At 45.9% G+C, this 20,094-nt stretch overlaps 1 protein-coding gene across 4 annotated transcripts in view; it reads right to left on the bottom strand.

The window, feature by feature from the left end:
• The window catches only part of NDRG1 (N-myc downstream regulated 1), a 107,635-nt gene that overhangs the window by 68,611 nt on the left and 18,930 nt on the right, over nt 1-20,094 (bottom strand). For 2 of the 4 annotated variants that reach the window (XM_088449705.1, XM_088449706.1), the window contains exon 1: nt 2,839-2,935. The exons of the other annotated variants lie outside the window; for them this stretch is intronic. The gene's annotated coding sequence lies outside the window, so the exon portion shown is untranslated. Of the gene's footprint in view, nt 1-2,838; nt 2,936-20,094 lie in introns of those variants that run through there. 4 annotated transcript variants of the gene reach the window in all.

Raw genomic sequence — 20,094 nt, 5'->3', positions numbered from 1 at the left:
TGGACTTCCCTCTTAATTGATGATTGCAGACACCTGTATTGAAACACCTGTCATATCAATTACCTAATTCAATACAGGTGACTGCAATCAGAAATTAGGTGGGAAGCCCAGGAGCAGAGGATGTTGTACCTAATGGAATGGGTCATGTTAGAGGGTAGGGAAGTTACATCAGACCCTCCAACATGTCTCCTTCCACCAGGTACAAAATGCTCTGTTCCTGGATTTCCCACTTAATTTATGATTGCAGTCACCTGTGTTGAACTAGCTCAGTGATATGAATTGTGTTTAAACACAGGTGACTGCAATCATAAATGTAGTGGGAAGTCAAGAAGCAAAGCACTTTCTACCTGATGAAAGAGGTCATTTTGGAGGGTATGGTACATGCTACGATGTAGCCATCAGATTGATATCACTATTTTTCATTTTATTTACAAACCTCTTTAAAGGGGATATCAAAGCTGGGAGAGGGAAAGAGAAAATTGTGAGAGATAAAGTACTAACCAATCAGTTTCCAACTTACATTTTGCAGGCGAGGTTTAAAATATGATAGTTAGGAGTTGATAGGTTGGTCATTTATTTGTTACAATTGTATCTCTCTCCCAGCTTTAATACATAAGGCCACTAATACTCCCAATTGCAGATGGATCATAGATTACATTACTGAGCACTCCCCCCCCCCATATATATATCAGAAAGTTATAGTTTATTTACAAAAATTATAAGATGTGCTCTATATCACGGCAACCAATAAAGATTTCACTTTTATCTGTTGCTCGAAAAACAATAATCTGATTGGCTGTTAGAGGTTAAGTGCAAATGTTAGTCCAGTAGTCCTTAGAAGCCCATTTGTACTATCATATGAATAGTTATTAAGCAAAAGTGTTCTGTGCTTCCCAGATATAAAGATTTCTGTGCTACTGTATGTACTGAGGGCATCATCCTCTACTGGAAAAGGGGCAACAAAGTTTATTTTTGTAAAAAAATTTTTTTTACCAAGGCCTCTTTGCCTAAACATCTATATTATTAGCAAATAACTAGACTCCTTTAACAACAATAAATTTACTTGAAAAGTTTGCACTAAGATTGGAACAGCCAATCAGTCATTGTCTAAATTAAACTAGCCACTTTCTGATTGGTTGCTGATGTTCAGTGCATAATATGTAGCTAAATAAAATGCAGAGTTATTATATGAACCCTAAACTGTCCCTTGATAACTAGGTCACCATTGATTTAGAGTAAATTTTACTGGCAATGCCAATCTCGTCCTTTTAATACACAGTGGAATCATTATTTCCCACAATCTCCTAATGCGCACCAGGAATATGGTCTTACAGAATTCCTATAAACACTACAGACTCAGCCATAGGATTAGCTCAGCAATATATGGTAATACAGTAATATCCTGGCAGCACAGATGGTGTAATGGTTAGCACTGGTCAGGTCATGGGTTTCATTCCCACCACAGCCCTAACTGTGTGGAGTTTGTATATTCTCCCTGTGCTTGTGTGGGTTTCCTGTGGGTACTCCGGTTTCCTCCCACATTCCAAAAATATACTGGTAGGTTACATGGCTCCCATAAAAAAAAAAAAAAAATTACGTCTAGTGTGTATGTGTGTGAGCATGTGGTAGGGAATATAGAGTGTAAGCTCCACTGGGGCAGGGACTAATGTGAATGGCCAAATATTCTCTCTGTAAAGCGCTGCAGAGATATGTGTGCTATATATAAATAACTGGTAATAAATAAATCCCAAGTCTGTTCCCACATGTCCTGCCTGCAGCCTGGCTGGTGATCTGGGATAAATAACAGGCTATGTGGGTATTTGTAGGATTCCAATTTCGAAACGATTTAACTCTTCCCAGTTTATTTAACCTCGGAGAGAAGCACACATGGCATAGCACCATGTGCAGAAATGTATATGTATTCCAACATACACATGGGGGTCAAACCAGTCCACTGAAATTACTGGAGCATTAAAACAGGCACACAACACTGAATCACACCAACTGTGTTTATAATAGATAGATAGATCTATCTATCTCTATCTATCAAAGCAGATGAGCTAGGAAAGCAACCTGTCCATCACAGAGCTAAGCCCAGATAATCTGCAAGACGTCTACATTGTGACCCACAAAACAATAGTGATTAAAGTGATTAGTACATTTGGTTGCCAGGAGCTTCACATTTTCTTTCCCAAGTCTCATTCTCTCCTGACAGTCACTTTTTAGGCAGAGTACATATGGAGGTTTCATGGCAGATTATAGAGATAAATAGCCATCCATACACTCACACCAGCTCGGATCAGACATTGTCATCCATAAACTCACACCAGCTCGGATCAGACATTGTCACCCATAAACTCACACCAGCTCGGATCAGACATTGTCATCCATAAATTCACTCAAAATAAAATAAAATAAATACAATAAAAGTGTGTGCAAACTTCAGAGTTCAATGAGGCTGGAAAATACACAGGTTTTCAGACTTCTAATACTCTCTGCTAAACTAGCGGAATATAAATGAAAAAAAATAGACAATATATCTGGGAAAAATACTCATTCTAAATATAATACATTGTATTTTATTTACATACAGTACATTGTATCAAGGACATTCCAATGTATCTAAATATAAAACAATGTATCTATGAGTGAAAACTAGGTGCCACCACTGGCCGCATGGTCCAGAGGCAGGCAACCTGCGGCTCTCCAGCTGTTGTTGAATTACAAGTCCCTGACTCTGTTTAGAGCCCTAGTAGTCATCACTGGCTGGGACTTGTAGTGCACCAGCACCCCACGCCTGCCCCACTGAATGAAGAAAGCTGCTGGCTCTCCCCTTACCTCTGGCAAATCAGATGTGGCAGTGCCTTCCCAGATGCTCTCTCTCCTGTGCTTTTTTTTGTTGTTGTTGCTAATCCGCTCAGCTGAGTGTGGGGGTTATATTGTGATGGCTCAGCCCCACCCCAGCTCTTCCCTGCAGGCAGGGGATGAAGGGGCTGGGTCCTGAGTGGGTCAGTCTGACACGCCTGGTACACACAGCACAGCAGCTTGGAGCTCTCTCCCTCTCACACACATCTCACAGGGGAAGTTCTGCTGCTGCTGCTGTCTGAGCCCTGTACTTATTTATTTCCAGTTATTTATACCATGCACACATATTACGCAGCGCTTTACAGAGAGTATGCCAGTCATTCGCATCAGTCCCTGCCTCAGTGGAGCTTACAATCTATATTCCCCACCACATGGACACATACACACTGAGGTTCATCCCTTGTCAGCAGCCAATGAATGTTTAGTGTACGTGCCTGGTCTGTGTTACATGTGTTGTGCTGAGGATAATGAGATTACTGGCACGCTACGTGTTTTCTGTCACATCTGCTCTGTATTATAACTACTATAGTCAGTGTTTATTACTATCTACAGTCACAAAGAGCCTTTCAAGAACCTGAATGCTTTGACAGAGGCTCTCAGGGCATGCTGAGACTTGTAGCTCCACCAATGGAGAGCCATAGGTTGCCGACCTTTTTTCCTATAATGTCCTGTGTTGCAGATGGCCCTGCTGTTTCTCCTGAGTTTCAGTTCCTCAGTATGAGTTTCATAAACACACTGGTTTTGTCCATGTGAGAATTTGTGCCTTTGTGCAGTATTTTGTATTTGCACCTGCACAGAACTTATATTTTTATTTAGATTTCTAGTTTCACAACAGTGATTAATAAATGTTTCACGTTCTAATATTACCCCAGCACTGAGCATTCCTGTGGTGCCCCAGTGAGACTCAGTGCTCTTCTGCACAAAGGTGTTTGTCCCTACTTTCTAAGGGGGTCCGAAGGGTTTTTGCAGCCCAAATTTCCCTAGGGATGTCAAACCCCCTGCTTCTGGGCTTGCTTTACATTATGCCAGGGTGACCCCTGTTGTAGTGTGACCAGCAAGACCTGGCAGAGCCTGAAGCTGGTTTGCTGCTTTTGCAGATATGTCCCCCAGCTGCCCCAAATATTACTTGTATCTGTGCTTTATTTGGATGATGATGAGTTGAGAGCAAAACAAAAAGAGCAAGTACTGTAACTTTGCACCTTGGTAACACCATGCTGTGCTGCAGGTGGGGGAGATGTACTGTAACTTTGCACCTTGGTAACACCATGCTGCGCTGCAGGTGGGGGAGATGTACTGTAACTTTGCACCTTGGTAACACCATGCTGTGCTGCAGGTGGGGGAGATGTACTGTAACTTTGCACCTTGGTAACACCATGCTGCGCTGCAGGTGGGGGAGATGTACTGTAACTTTGCACCTTGGTAACACCATGCTGCGCTGCAGGTGGGGGAGATGTACTGTAACTTTGCACCTTGGTAACACCATGCTGCGCTGCAGGTGGGGGAGATGTACTGTAACTTTGCACCTTGGTAACACCATGCTGCGCTGCAGGTGGGGGAGATGGACTGTAACTTTGCTCCTTGGTAACACCATGCTGCGCTGCAGGTGGGGGAGGTGTACTGTAACTTTGCACCTTGGTAACACCATGCTGCGCTGCTAGTGGAGGGAGATGTACTGTAACTTTGCACCTTGGTAACATCATGCGGCGCTGAAGGTGGGGGAGATGTACTGTAACTTTGCACTTTGGTAACACCATGCTGCGCTGCAGGTGGGGGGAGATGTACTGTAACTTTGCACCTTGGTAACACCATGCTGCGCTGCAGGTGGGGGAGATGGACTGTAACTTTGCACCTTGGTAACACCATGCTGTGCTGCATGTGGGGGGAGATGTACTGTAACTTTGCACCTTGGTAACACCATGCTGCGCTGCAGGTGGGGGAAATGTACTGTAACTTTGCACCTTGGTAACACCATGCTGCGCTGCAGGTGGGGGGAAATGTACTGTAACTTTGCACCTTGGTAACACCATGCTGCGCTGCAGGTGGAGGGAGATGTACTGTAACTTTGCACCTTGGTAACATCATGCTGCGCTTCAGGTGGGTGAGATGTACTGTAAATTTGCAGAGAGATTTAGATTTGACAGAGGTGTGTCCAAACAGTGTACTGTGTATACATAGTTGTCCAGCATTTGTGAGCTACATGCAAAAGCAGCCAGTATTTACCCTGCATGCAATAAAAACTAGCTGTATTTGCTTCCCTATCAGTGCAACATGGTTTATCCAGGTGCAAAGTAACTTGCTTTTTTTTTGTGTATTTGCTCCCAACATCCCAACAGAATCAGCCCCCGTCTGTTGGTATGAACAGGTTGAGCTTGTTAAAGCCAAACACGTGAGGAAACACAAACTCTTTCCATTTACAGAGCATTCCCACTGAGATGAATGTAAATTGTCACCTGCGTTGAAGCAACAAAGAGGAACAAGACGTTCAACAAGGGTGAAAACACAAATTTGCACAGTCTCACTTTTTACTTGAATTTACAGTACATGCACTAATCTGGAAATGAAAACATATGTTAAATGCATAATTGTAACACCAGGGTGTATGTAGCCTTAATGAGGTTTATAATTGGTACACGTTACATGAGCTACAGTGGGCGGGATGCATGACACACCGCAATTTGCATGCGACGCATCCCGCCACTTATCGCATTTATGCCGGCGTTAATTACGCCGGCATGCATGAAGAAAATCACGGTAAGAGCTGTCCTTTGCGAGTGAGGGATTTCAGGGTCAGAAGTCTCTCTGGCGTCCTTCTGCGCATGTGTGGAAGGACGTGTGCGTCCCAGGGGGTGCTGGGAGGGATCTGAAAGGAGCTTGGTGCATAATAGTAAGGCCACTTTCAGGGGTTTGACTGCATTTCGGGCTTTGCTGCATCCTGCCCATATTTGGAAATAGGCTGGTTCAGATTTGCACATCTCCAGCGATCGCATTCGCATTGCGTGCATGGAATTAAATGCGGAAATTCCCCGTATGCAGAATTGCACCCATCTATGCAGCCGCAGCGCCCTAGGAATCCGCTTGCTGAACAAGCCATTATCAGGGCGCACGTGAATTAGCTGTATATCCCTGCAAGAGATCAGTCTGAAATAGGATCTCTGCATTCGCACAACCCTGCATAGGCGCCAATTCCGCCGACACACCAGCCTTGCACCCTCAGCCTTATCAAGTGGATTTGCATCTGGGAATTGCCCATAGATGCGTGTGCAGGGCCGAGGGGCAGGCACAGCCCTAAAAAATACAAGGTCCATCTGTAAAGATGTGCCACGCTGAATCAGCCCCAGAGCCGGCTGAGAGAAAAGCCGGACCTGTCTTTATAAAGGAGACGCAAGATGAGGAAACCCTGGAGTGGGAGAACAGGAAGCTGCCTCCTACAAAGAGCCAGAAATACTGGAGCGCAGCGCAGAGCATCAGTGAGATTCCTTTCCTGGAATTCCACCTCCTAAATGTGTATTTTTAAATATTTCTATCCAGACTGGATTTCATTCCTCCACTGCAGTATAAATTACTTGGCAAATTGGGCAAATTGCGGACTTCTAATATCTCTATAATATACAGTAGGGAGTGCAGTGTTCTGCAACCACCCAGAAACGCCCACAGTTAGGGCCTTGGAGGGAATTGAACCCAAGACCCCAGTGCACTGCTAGCTATTGTGCTACTGTGCTGGCCAATAACAATAAGTAAAAGACAAATAATTTTGCAGGACTTGGCTTTAAATACATTTGGTTACATAATATTTGATCAGAGAAATACAATTTTGTGTATTTTGTTTTTGTTACTGTGTGTTTAGTGAACTTTAATTGAAGTTTGGCTTTGTTTTATAGGTAACAGCGATCTCTGCAGGTTGCTCCTACAGACTTTCCTTGTTCTGATTATCAGCTTCTAATGAGGTTGATAAGTTGATGAACTACTGAACTGCTATTCTGCCACTTTGGCAAAGGAACTGAGCATTCCTAAACAGTGGGGCATCTTCTAGACCATTGTAAATTATTACAGATTGGACATTAGGAGGCTTTATCAGATCTGCTTATATAAATGGCTATTGTTTGCCGGTGCCCGTTCATAAAAATAGTTCTGCCAATAATTACATGTACGAGTATTATGTATTTATATTGCATGAGAAAATAAAATGAGATGTGAATTCAGAACTTCTTCCAAGTGTTACTGTATTATCGAGTCTATTCTTGTAGATTTACGTGAATTAATTGCTACTTTTCAATATATATAATTTCAGTTGGAATCGGTATGAAATGCGGCCGGCGGTTTGATTCCCGGCAGCGCCTGGCCGACCAAATCAGAGTTCCCGGCAGCGGAAGCCCGACAGCGCTGGAAATCCCGATCGTCGATAGATAAGTACTCACTAACCTAACCCTCCCTCCCCCGCGGCTGTCCGCTCGCGGCGCCCAGCATCCCTTCGATCGGCATGCCGGGTGCCGGTCTCCCGGCATCGGGGCAATGTCAGGCGTCTACATCTAGATGCCCGGCATTTCACCCTCGCCGGGATATGACAGTCGGGGAGCCGGTTGCCAATTGTATACCTTTCAGTTTGATGCGATATATAGCTTGGCTAATTAGCAATTCATGTATGCTTACCCTTCTGATGAAGCAATCTGGCAGAGCCGTAACTAGACTTTTTGGTGCCCTGAGCCAGAAAGAGCACTGGCTCCCCCACCCGCCTTTTTTTTTTCAAATAGGAACATGATTGGACCTCATGGGGAAAGGGCATGACCAATCTGATTTGTCCTGTACAATGATGAAGGGGTATCGTCCCATTGTATCGCTGATATCCAGGTGTCAGTGCCAAATACAGTGTGAATTCAATGGCTGCAGTGGTGCACAAGCCGGGAATCGACAGTGTAGATCACCGACTGAAGGTATAGACAGCTACTTGTAGTGTGTATGCAGCAAATATCAGCAGCGGGAAGATCCATATATGGTACACTCACCGGCAAAGGTACCTGAGGATAGCTGGTAACACCTGGGTTGGGAATTGGTGGCTGTATCAGAAATTGTGGGGCAGATAGCTCCATGTGTAAGGTGTCTGACTGCCATGTGAGAGGTGATAGGTTTGAGTCCCGGGTATGACAGCATTCAGAAATGTGTGTGTTAAATAAAAGAGGATGTGACTGAAGGTGCTTGGGGAGGTGGCCAGATGGAGGGGGAACTGGCCAGGGAGGAGATAGGGGCGGCCAGGATATGCCGGGGATAAAAGAAAAGGAAGCTACAAGTGAGAATGATTATAAACTGAACACTGACAGGCCTGAGCAGCACCCCCTGCCTGGCAGTGCCCTGTGCCATGGCACATGTCGCCCCACCCTAGTTACTGCCCTGCGATCCGGTATCTAGGTCACTGGCGATGTTGTCTTCAGCTGCAGTCCTCTCTGGGAATCAAGGAGTCGGCAGTCAGGTCCGTTCTACGCATGCGCCGGGCCGCAGTTTAGTGGAGGCTGCAGTGGCCACTGGGATGTCAAGGGGCGGAGCCAGTGCCAAGTGACAGGCTGAAGAAAGGGAAGTAAGCAACTTCCCTGCCAGCTTTGTGAGATGGACAATGTGATTATGTGAACGCACAGGAGAAGCGGAAAGCTGAGCCTTCCGTCCTTTAATGAATCGCACTCACCATACTACAGTATAAGGATCCAGAGCAGGGGTGCTGCTGGAGAAGTCAGGAACTTCTCCACGAACCAAGCAGAGAAAAGCCCTGTTTACCGCAAAACAGGACTTTTCTCTGCTCCGTGAATAGATCCCTATATGTTATGGTATATTTTATGGCAGGTGGGACAGATGTAAAATGCTCAGAGATTTAGATTTGGGAGGAGTGAGCCCAAACTGAAATCTAAATCGCAGTGCAAAAATAAAGCGGTCCAGCCTTTGTGGGCTACATGCAAAAGTAGCCAGTATTTACCCTGCATGCATGCATGCATGCATGCATGCATGCAAAAAAAATATTAAAAAATTTAATGCATTTGCAACCCGTGCATTGCAGCATGGAGCCTGAGTCTGAGATGTGCGCTAAGCCAATATTTACGCATGTTGAGTGATTATCAGTAAATGCGCATGCGTCAAGGTACATTACCATAGTAGCTCGCAGCAACTTTTTACTCCATGTGATTGACAATCAGGAAGCGCTTGGGGGAGGTAATGGGCAGTGATGGCAAAAATGCAGTCACGTCATGCCTGCTTTAGGGGGCGTGGCACACCCTGCGTCTGCTATGCCTTATGCAATAAAAATGGCTTTGGCGTTTCAGCTCCCGCGGCCATCCTGCGCGACCATAGGGTTAGTCAGAAGCCTGAAAAAAGATAAATCTGTGACCGATGCTGCGTCTTTGTACAATTCTAACATGTGCTTATTTTTCGCACACCAGCTACATAGGGGATCTCAGTTGCGATGACATTAGCGCACATCTGTGAATAAGGCCCATGGTAAGTTACTTTTTGCTTTTTTGATTTGTTCCCAATTCTGAATCAGCCCCTTTGTGTCATGGGTTGTACGGTGCGTTCGGAAGTTCTGCAGTTGTGTTTCATTCGCATGCACCTGGTCAGTGTTTGCGGTCTGCATCTGCCCCGCAGTGCCAGAACTGACAGCTGCGATTGCAAATGTGAATGCAGCGGACATGTAGTGGCACGGAAAATTGACTGCAAGTTTGGGAGTTTAGGTGAGGGGGAGGGTGGACTAAGGAACGCATGCGTGCCTGTGCATTTAAACGCCATTACAGGACGTGCATATTTAAGCCTATCAAGCTCAACCACAACTCTGCGTATGGGTCCGATGTTACTCGATGTTACCGATGTTTTCACTGACTTGCGGGTGTATGTAATTTGAAGTGGGCGGCTATATAAAGCTGGTGGGCGTCTTGGTATAGCGCTGCATTCATTTGCATATTTTCTCAACGTGCAAGTGCGTGCGATTGCAAACTTGCGATCCAAGCTAAATGATGCTCATTGTGTGATAGTTCGGGTCTCGGGTTAGGGGGGCACTTTGTCTCTGCTTTTAACTGCCCTTAGCCCAATGAAGGGGATAATGAGCCCCATGGAAACCGTCAAATTACAGAACGTAGGGGCCTATGTACTAAGGGCCTGATTCAGAGCCGGACGCTCTGACCAGTGCGCTCGCTCTGAATCAGGGCCCTCCTCCATGAAAATGGAGCGGCCTCCTGGCCGCTCGTATAGCTGTGGGTGACCACCCACAGCATATGCGAGCGGCCAAAAAGATGGTCGCAATGGTCTTGACCATCGCGACCATCGGACTTGCGACGGTGACCCTGCTGTAGGGTCTCGCTGCCACAAGCCCTGGAGTGATTTTGGCTCTATCAGAGCCAAAATCACTCCCACTGACATCACTAGTGATGTCAGTGGGGCCGGCTTCAGACGGTAGGCGTTCCCATGGGAACGCCTCCGTCTGGCCGCCACGCCCCCGGCACGCCCACCAAATGGGGCGTGCTGTCAATCAACATCGACAGCATGCCCCCTTTGGTGCGAGACCCGGAGCGATGGAAAGCCCGTCGCTCCCCGGGTCTCGCGCATGCGCACGACGGAGCTCCCTCCGTCGTGCGCATGCGCAGTGGGGAACATCGACCCACTTGCGAGCGTACTGCCTCTCGCGAGTGGGTCTGAATGACCCCCTAAGCCTTGGAGAGAGAGAAAGTGGACGGAGCTAAAGCACTGACCAATCAGCTCCTGTCCCTTTACAGGCTGTGTTTGAAAAATGGCAGTTAGGAGCTGATTGGTTGGTACTTTATCTCTCTCTAGGGGCCGAATTTCAATTAGAGGCCAAAAAAGTCGCAGCCATGCGAAAAAAGCATTCACCGCTGCAATCTTTTCGCCTCATTCGCCTGTTTGGCAGTGAAGTTTTAGCGTACTTTCACTATGCGCGCTCCCGCTTTTCGCCCTATCCAATTTCAAAACAGGCGAAAATACATATGTGCGAATTTAGCGAATGGCGAAACTAGCGAGAAGGACAGTTTATTTTGGGGGAAATCAGTCTGTACCCCATAAAAAGCCTAACTGACCCTGGAAATCAATATAGAAGAGTATTAATAACCTTAATAAAAGTATTTAGGGTTCTTAAATTGAGTCAGAGGGCTGTTATATGCATATTTGCATGTGTGGAAAAATGCAATTTCTTTTGTGAAAAATAATTACTGTAGTTACATTGGGGGTACATTTAAATGGGTACTAGTATATTTTTGGATCTCTAAAGTGCCTTTTAATTAAAAAAAAAAAACACCTGCTGCAGCCTCTTGTAATCCTAAAAACACCTGTCCCATCCATACAGCACCCCAAAATACCAGTCCCAGTACTTTACACCCATTTTCAAACACTTTTTATATTTCACCACAAAAATGACATGCCTTTTTTAGAGTGAATTAAGATATTAATTAGGGGTGTCCAAAGGGTTCTGAACCAAGAGCCTGATTCAGAGCCGGTCGCTATATGCTTGCTCTCGCGAGCGGCCCGATGGACTGTGTACGCGCACGCACCGCAGAGCGCGTGCGCGAAATACACATTGCGATCGCATACCACTCGCTCGCCCAGCAAAGACAGCCCAGTGGAGTGAGTGACAGGAGAGGCCGTTTGTGGGTGGTAACAGGGGCAGTCCATTAAAAACTGGGGAGTGGAGGTGCGAACGCAGGCGTGCCTGAGTGATTCAATGCCATTTTTAAGGCGTGCATAATTAACAGGCAGCGTCATAGTTCACGTCACTTGGCTGTTTTTTACACTGATTGCGGTAGGGTAAGGCAACCGCAAGTGCTGTGTTAGCTTCCGATGGTGCTCGATGTACCAATGTTTTAAGACACTTTCAGGAGATGACGTGCGCTAGTGGGCGGCTCTGCATACTCTGATCGCCCGCACAGCCAAAGTGGGCGTGCTTTTGTCTTGGCGAGCGATCGCATCCCATGATGTCAATTTTATAAATTAGCATACCCAGAATGCGAGCGGCCGCAACATGCGAGCGGGTCTGAATCAGGCCCCAAGTCCCCACATTTTTAGCTCAAAATAGAGATTTTGCCCAACTTTTCTCCTGCCTCTGGGTGGATAAACTTATACGCCTGTTTTTGCCTATGGACTTCTGACACATGCGAAAACGTCTTGGATTTGAATAGGGCGATAAACGGGAATGACTCGAAAACATTGCATCGGCGAACGCTTTTCGCCGATCGCGACTATTCGCTTCTAATTGAACCTGGCCCTAAGGCTTAGTACATAGTAATGCCTTGAAGGATAATTCCACTCAAATTTGAAAATTACATATTAAACTCGAAACCTAAATATGACTGTCACTGGCCTCTCCCCACTCCCGCAGAGGAATTATTTCTCCGTACAGGCTCTGCGTTGTCCACTTCTGACATGCTGCCAGCAGGACAACCCCCCCGACCACCCAGAAGTCAGAAAACTTTTAAAACCCTGGTACTACCTAGTTATGCTCAATGATTTAAAGTGTGTTTGAAAAATATCTTGCCCATAGTCTTTATGCTGCGCACGTGAAGTGATAGCAGGATTGTTATTTGCTCTTTTCAGGGACGAGTTTGGAGTTTACATTTAGCGCCGCCATATTTATTATACTATATTGGCTGGATATTCCCTGAAAGCACGCATTTTCAGGGAGTACAGGCAAATCATAAAGATCCCCAGGATGGAAGGGCCGCGGCAGATAAGTACGTAAATAAAAAAGTCAAAAACCAATTAACGTTTTCAATTTACTTACTGGGGATGTTGCCCACATGTGTTAGCGGGTTGAAATTTAAGGTAACATTTTTAACTTTTGAAAAATATTTAATAGTGAATAAAAAAATACTGCAACTATTTACAACATCTATGCAGACAGACCATGAAACTGCTGAATGCACCTACACCAGGGCTTGACAAATCCCAGGGGCCAGGTCTCCATGGCTACCAGATTTTGCTGCCTGGCTATCAGATTTTGCAGTGAGGGAGGAAGCAGATCCTCATCAGCCCCAGCGGAGATTCATGCCTATAGTATTGTGGCATTCATTTCATGCACAGGAGTGCATGTGCTTACTGTCGTCTGAGGTGACTGCTGTGCCTGTGTCTGTCCCGGCCTGCGCTGACTCCTCCTTTCCGTCCCGGCCTGCATTGACCCATGTTGTCTATCTCAGTCTATGCTGATCCTCCTGTACATCCCGGCTGTCTGCTGTCTCCTATCTCTGGCTGCATAGAGCTCTCTGATAGTAGGGTCCATGCGTGGCCAGGGATTGTGGAGCGGCTTCAGAGGGATAGTGGTGTGACCACTAGGTGAGGGGGTTTTCATTATACTTTCTGGCACCATTGTTTTATAAGAAATGTGGTCCGTTATTACTGGAGGGTGAGGGGGGAGCAGTAGAGCTGTGCAGAGCAGTGATGGGGCCTCAATTTTACTGTATCCATTCAACTGTGACCATTTTGTGGACTAGTATAGTGTGTATAACACACACAGCTGTGCTCCTCACTCACTCCTGTAATTTATTTGGGGGGGACAGTGGTCTGGCTCCTACACTTTCATCCTGGCTCCTAGATTTTAGAAAAAATTGTCAAGCCCTGACCTACACTATGCAGACAAAAGCGATTGGACACCCCTGCGCAAGCAAAATGGGCGCATACATACCATTGCACGTGAGTTCCAAATGGTCACTAATGTGACGGATTCGACAAGAACGCTTGGTAGGGAGGCCTGTGCACTTGCAGTTCTATGGAAACAACAAATGTTTTTATCAGGACGACAATGTCACCTGTCATGTTTCCAGGGCGACGCTGGACTGGTATACAGAAAATTCAGTAACCCGGATGGACTGGCCAGCTCAGAGACCAGATCTTAACCCCATTGAGAACCTCTGGGTTGAATTGGAGCGACGGGTGCGTTCTAGGCCGACTCGACCTTCTTCAGTGTCACAGTTGGTGACACTGAAGAAAAACATGCCACCTGCTGTTGTCCAGGAACTTGTGGACAGTAGGCCTGATTCAGACCCGCTCGCAAGCGCTTGAGTGCTCGCGAGCGGGTCGACGGTGTGCTCTGTGCGCGTGTAGCGGCCGCACTGCACGTGTGCAAGCCCCGGAGCGAGAGAGAAATACTCTCGCTCCGTGGCTCACTATAAAAGGGGCGGCTGTCGATGTTGATCGACAGTTCGCCCCGTTTTGTAGGCATGGCGGGGGGGTGGCTTCACAAACAGAGGCGTTCCATTGCGAACGCCTGCCGTTTGTGGGCGGCCCCACTGACATCACCAGTGATGTTAGTGGGAGAGCTTCCGGATCTATTAGAGCCAGAAGCTCTCTGGGCCTTGCGGCACGAGACCCTACCACAAGGGTCTCGTCACAAGCCCCGATGGTCGTGATGGTCTTGCTGTGGGTGGTCACCCTGATTCAGAGCGAGCGCTCTTTCAGAGCGTCCGGCTCTGAATCAGGGCCAGTTTGCAAAGAATGGTGTCTGCAGTAATCACTGCACGTGGTGGACCTACAAAGTCAATAACATCTTGTTGATCTGCTGTCAGTGTCCAATCACTTTTGTCTACATAGTGTATGTGTGCGTGGACCCGCACACGTGTACAGGTGCGTCACGTCTCACAGGCTTCCGGTATGTAAACTATCTTATGGAATTCTGCTTAATGCTGGTGTGTTTACAGCATATGTTACACTCTAATGGCACTGCAGCGATATCTGTTATCAGTGTTATGTAAAAGTTGTAAACAAGCTGTCGTTGGCTTTGTTTTTCTTACTGTGTCTTTAAATGAGTGATTTATTATTACATGATGATTCACGCTCAGCTTGTGGTTTCCTGTGCTTTCAGTAGTTTGTACTTTAGTTTTGCCTTTGCGGTATTGCAGTCATTGTAAAGTGTTGATTGTCCCTCAGTTGCATCATGCTGCTGGTGGATTACTGTGTACTATGTGTCTTGTGACTCCTTACGTGCAGCGTGACTTCTATAAACCTCAGGAAATGATCAAACCTTTGCAAATAGACTGATACACATGTAGCATGTAAACAGTGTGTAATCAGTCAGCGCCATTTTAGGCATGCACAATATAGGACTAATGCAGAATTGGCAGCAAAATGAACGTACAGCATTTTACGCCTCACGAAAATACCCTAAAGAGAAAATGCATTCATAAAATTAAAAAGTTTTGGCCGCTTTTTCATATGTACCAAGCTCTGGAATGTATCACTTTTTCAGAGCTTGGACTCGGTCGCTCCGTTGAAGACTATGGACTTCTCTTCGCGTTCTTCTGTGAGAGTGATCCAATCGGATCCCTCCCAGTATCCCACGCTGCGCACACGGTGACCGTACATGCGCAGAAGGGCTCCCAGATCATAAGTCTCCTCTTCGTAAAGAGCAGCTCTTTGCAGAAGGACTTTCCTTTGCAATTGTAATCGCAATTCTAGGTACATAACGGCGTAATTAAGGGGTCTATTTACTAAGCAGTGTTAGGAGACAGAGTGAAAAGTGATAAGAAAGTGATAAGGGGCCAGCCAATCAGCGCCCAACTGTCATCTCACAGGCTGTGTTTGAAAAATGACAGTTGGGAGCTGATTGGCTGGCACCTTATCACTTTCTTATCACTTTTCACTCTGTCTCCTAACACTGCTTAGTAAATAGACCCCTGAGGCATGTATGTGCCCAATATGTGGCAGGATGTACCGCATCCTAGTTCATCCTGCATCCTATCTAAAATACGAGTATAAAGAATATGTTCCTTTATAAAGAGCTGTGCAGATCCTTCAGACTCAGTATATCGGAGTAAATGCTTGCGTTTGAGAAAAGATAGAGACCCTATTGATCACTATCATTTTGAGGATGACTGATGATTTCCAGTAGGTTTTTATTATAATACTATTATCTATTATTATTATTATTATTATTATTATTATTATTATTATTATTAATAATAGTTAATTTCATTTATATAGTGCTTTTCTCCAATAGGACTCAAGGCACTTTACATAATACAGAGGTTTAGATGTGCGTAAAATACAAAATCATGAATATAGTACTGTACAAAGGTTAAGCACTCATTTTGAGTAGGGGTGAGCGGGTTCGGATGATTTCTGAAATCCGAACCCCCCCGAGCCCCCCCGATCCGAGGCCGATCCGAGTCAGGCTCGACTTTTCCCGCCTGACTCGGATCTGAAATCGAGGCAAAACGTCATCATCCCGCCTTCCGGGTCTCGCGGGTTTTGGATCCTATATAAGGTACCCGCGTCGGCGCCATTTTCTCACTAGGCTGTGGACAGTGAAGAGGGAGGGTGGGAGTTAGGGCTGGCTGGGCTGTGTAGTGTAGTGTAGTGTAGTGCAGTGTAGTGTTGTGCTGTGCTGTGCTGCGCTGTGCTGCTGTTGTCCATAGGGGCTGTGTCCACTCCTTCAAAGTCCACAGGGGCTGGCTGGACTGTGTTGTGCAGTCAGTTGTCCATAGGGGCTGTGTCCACTCCAAAGTCCTGTGCAGTGTCCCAGTCCTAAAGGGGTGCTGTAGTGTTGTCCATTGGGTGCTCTGTCCATCAGGGGTACTCCCCCCAAGTGCAAAAAATATATATATTTTTTCTGTGTTTGTGAATTGTGTGCACTGTGGCTGCACGTGCATCAACAAAGGAGCAGCGCCAAGCGTGCGCCTGTGTCCCATAAGTAAAAGGCCGGCTGGCTTGTCCATTAAAGCGTGCTGTAACCCCCAAAGGGCACTCCAAACAAAATAAAAAAATATATTTTTTTGTGTTCGTGAATTGTGTGCGCAGTAGCCGCACATGCATCAACGAAGTAGTGCCAAGCGTGCACCTGTGTCCCATAAATAAAGGGCCGGCTGGATTGACCGCTAAAGGGTGCTGTAACCCCCAAAGGGCACTCCAAACAAAATAAAAAATTTTTTTCTGTGTTTGTGACTTGTGTGCACTGTGGCTGCACGTGCATCAACAAAGGAGCAGCGCCAAGCGTGCGCCTGTGTCCCATAAGTAAAGAGCCGGCTGGCTCATTTCTTAAAGGGTGGTGTAACCCACAAAGTGCACTACTCTCCAGCAAAAATAAAAAAATATTTTCTGTGTTTGTGTGCACCTTAGCCGCACGTATATATCAATATAACATAAATGGAGGACCAAACTTTCTCCGATAAAAATAAAATAGGGAAAGATCAAGAACCACTTCCTCCTAGTGCTGTTGCTGCTGCTGGGAGTTGTTCATCATCCCAGAGAGGAAGTAGGAACACCACTACTTTTACTGAACAATTGACCCTCCAACAGTCCCTAGCGAGGAGGATGAAGTACGAAAGCAGTCATCCTGAAGCAAAACGTATAACTGAGGCCTTGACTGCTATGTTGGTGTTAAACGTGCGTCCGGTATCCGCCATTAGTGCAGTGGGATTTAGACAATTGATGGAGGTAGTGTGTCCCCGGTTCCAAATCCCGTCTAGATTCCACCTGCATCCTCAAAGCAGCAGCGACAAGCATGCGTCTGTCTGTTAAAGGGTGGTGTAACCCTCAAAGTGCGCTCCACAAACAATAAAAAAATTCTTCTTTTTTTTTCTGTCTTTGTGATATGTGTGGGCTGTAGCCGCACCTGCATCCTTAAAGCAGCAGCGTCAAGCGTGCGTCTGTCTGTTAAAGGGTGATGTAACCCTGAAAGTGCACTCCACAAACAATAAAAAAATTGTTCTTTTTTCTTCTGTCTTTGTGAATTGTGTGGGCTGTAGCCGCACCTGCATCCTCAAAGCAGCAGTGACAAGCGTGCGTCTGTCTGTTAAAGGGTGGTGTAACCCTCAAAGTGCTCCAAAAAATAAAAAACTTTTTTTTATGTGCTTGTGACTTGTGTGCGATGTAGCCGCACATGCATCAACACAGTAGCAGCGCCAAGCGTGCGCCTGTGTCATAAGTCAAGGGCCGGTTTGGACATCTGGTCCGGACTGAAGGACGTGCCAACAATTTCTGACAAGTCTACTGTCACTGCATATGATACTGTCTTCAAAGCAGCAGCGACAAGCGTGCGTCTGTCTGTTAAAGGGTAGTGTAACCCTCAAAGTGCGCTCCACAAACAATAAAAAAAATGTTTTTCCTGTCTTTGTGAATTGTGTGGGCTGTAGCCGCACCTGCATCCTCAAAGCAGCAGCGACAAGCGTGCGTCTGTCTGTTAAAGGATTACATCGGTGACAGCTTCCAAGTAGGCATGTCAGACAGTCCGTACATGTACTGGCAGGAAGAAGAGGCAATTTGGAGGCCCCTGTACAAACTGGCTCTATTTTACCTGAGTTGCCCCCCCCTCCAGTGTGTACTCCGAAAGAGTGTTTAGTGCAGCCGGGAACCTTGTCAGCGAAAGGCGTAGGAGGCTGCTTCCACAAAATGTGGAGAAGATGATGTTCATAAAAATGAATTACCAACTCTTCCAGGGTGACCAGCCTACAGAACATACAGAGGGACCTCTGGTGGTGGATTCCAGCGGGGACGAGTTAATAGTCTGTGAGGATAAGGATGTACACAACACTGAAGAGGGTGAGGAATCGGTGGATGAGGAGGATGAGGACAACATCTTGCCTCCGTAGAGCCAGTTTGTGCAGGGATAGATTAATTGCCAGCTCATTTTGTGGGGGCCCAAACGAACCAATCATTTCAGCCACAGTTGTGTGGCAGACCCTGGCGCTGAAATGATTGGTTTGTTAAAGTGTGCATGTCCTGTTTATACAACATAAGGGTGGGTGGGAGGGCCCAAGGACAATTCCATCTTGCACCTCTTTTTTTTCTTTGCATTATGTACTGTTTGGGGCCTAGTTTTTCAAACTGCCATCCTGTCTGCCACTGCAGTGCCACTCCTAGATGGGCCACGTGTTTGTGCCGCCCACTCGTGTCGCTTAGCATAGCCTCTTGGACATAAAAACACTATTGTGAGGTGTGAGGTGTGCAGAATAGACTGGAAATGAGTGGAAATTAAGGTTATTAAGGTTAATAATAGCATAGGAGCAGAAAAACCAACACATTCTGTGATTTTAGCTGTTTTTATTCTTTTTAAAAAAAAAATACAGATCCAAAACACAAAACCCAGAACACAAAACACGGAAGGGTGGTTTTGGCAAAACCAATCCAGATCCAAAACTCGAAGAAAGATCCAGATCCAAAAAAAAAACACGAAAAGTGGCCGGTGCACACCCCTAATTTTGAGTCATCAATTCCAAGAATTCAACTTAAACATGGCATTCCCTTTAGAAGTGTATGGGGTTCTTTAAACAAAAGAACACCTGAGAGTGATCCAAAGCATGTGCATTAGGACTCCCGGATGGTTTATAAACCTGGAAGTCACTTCTTCACTAGCAAAACTCTATGGGGTGAATTTACTAACGTGAGATCTTTCAGAAGTGGAGATGTTGCCCATAGCAACCAATCAGATTCTACTTAACATTTAATCAGCACCTTCTAGAAGATAATAGCTAGAATCTGATTGGCTGCAGTGGGTAACATCTCCACTTCTAAAAACTCACTTTACTAAATGTACCCCTATCCTTGGAGCTAAGTGTTCATGCACACCGGAGTTAAAAAACCAGGCTTCAGGATGGGATGTATCATCCTTGCCCCATATGAAAGTACAAACTCCCTGCACAAATGCTGCTGTGTGACATCATCACACTCCTACTTTTTAAATGTACCTGCCTGTATTGGTAACCGTATGGATTTGCAGCCAAAGATGGCGGCCTGTGCGGTGGGAGGAGTTGACGGGATGAGGGGAATTTCATGCGGAGTGCAGGTTAGGAGAATGAATGCACCAAATTTTGCACCCACATGGCAATACCAGATTGTTTGAAATTTAAAATAACATTTCACTCTTTTTTTTTTTTTCAGGTGCATTTTGAGGTGAATTCACAATTCACTGTGCAGGTTAATCTTCCGGGAGCTGTTCCAAAGACTAGGAACTGGGTGTGCACATTGAACCTCGCTCGACGGACAAATAGGTGCACTCGTGCCAATAACAAAACAGCGCAGGTCTTCAAGTTTCCCAGTTTATAAATGACTTTGGACTGATAAGCAAATTGCCTTTATCAATAGATCCTGCAGCAGAATTTTCTTTACCAGTTATTCATTGACAAATACTCCCCCCCTTCTCCTAAATCTCCAAGTTCTGCAGTCACCAACTCTGTCACCTCTCCCTCTCTGTGTCCACCCGTGGTCCGTGTAGAACGTAAGCTTTTGCCAGCAGCCCTTAGATGGTCACTTTGTAATTATTATAAA

The sequence above is a fragment of the Taudactylus pleione genome, unplaced genomic scaffold (assembly GCF_031769625.1).
Source record: "Taudactylus pleione unplaced genomic scaffold, aTauple2 ptg000493l, whole genome shotgun sequence".
In the NCBI taxonomy this organism is placed as follows: domain Eukaryota; kingdom Metazoa; phylum Chordata; class Amphibia; order Anura; family Myobatrachidae; genus Taudactylus; species Taudactylus pleione.
This window is presented reverse-complemented; position numbering and strand designations above follow the sequence as displayed.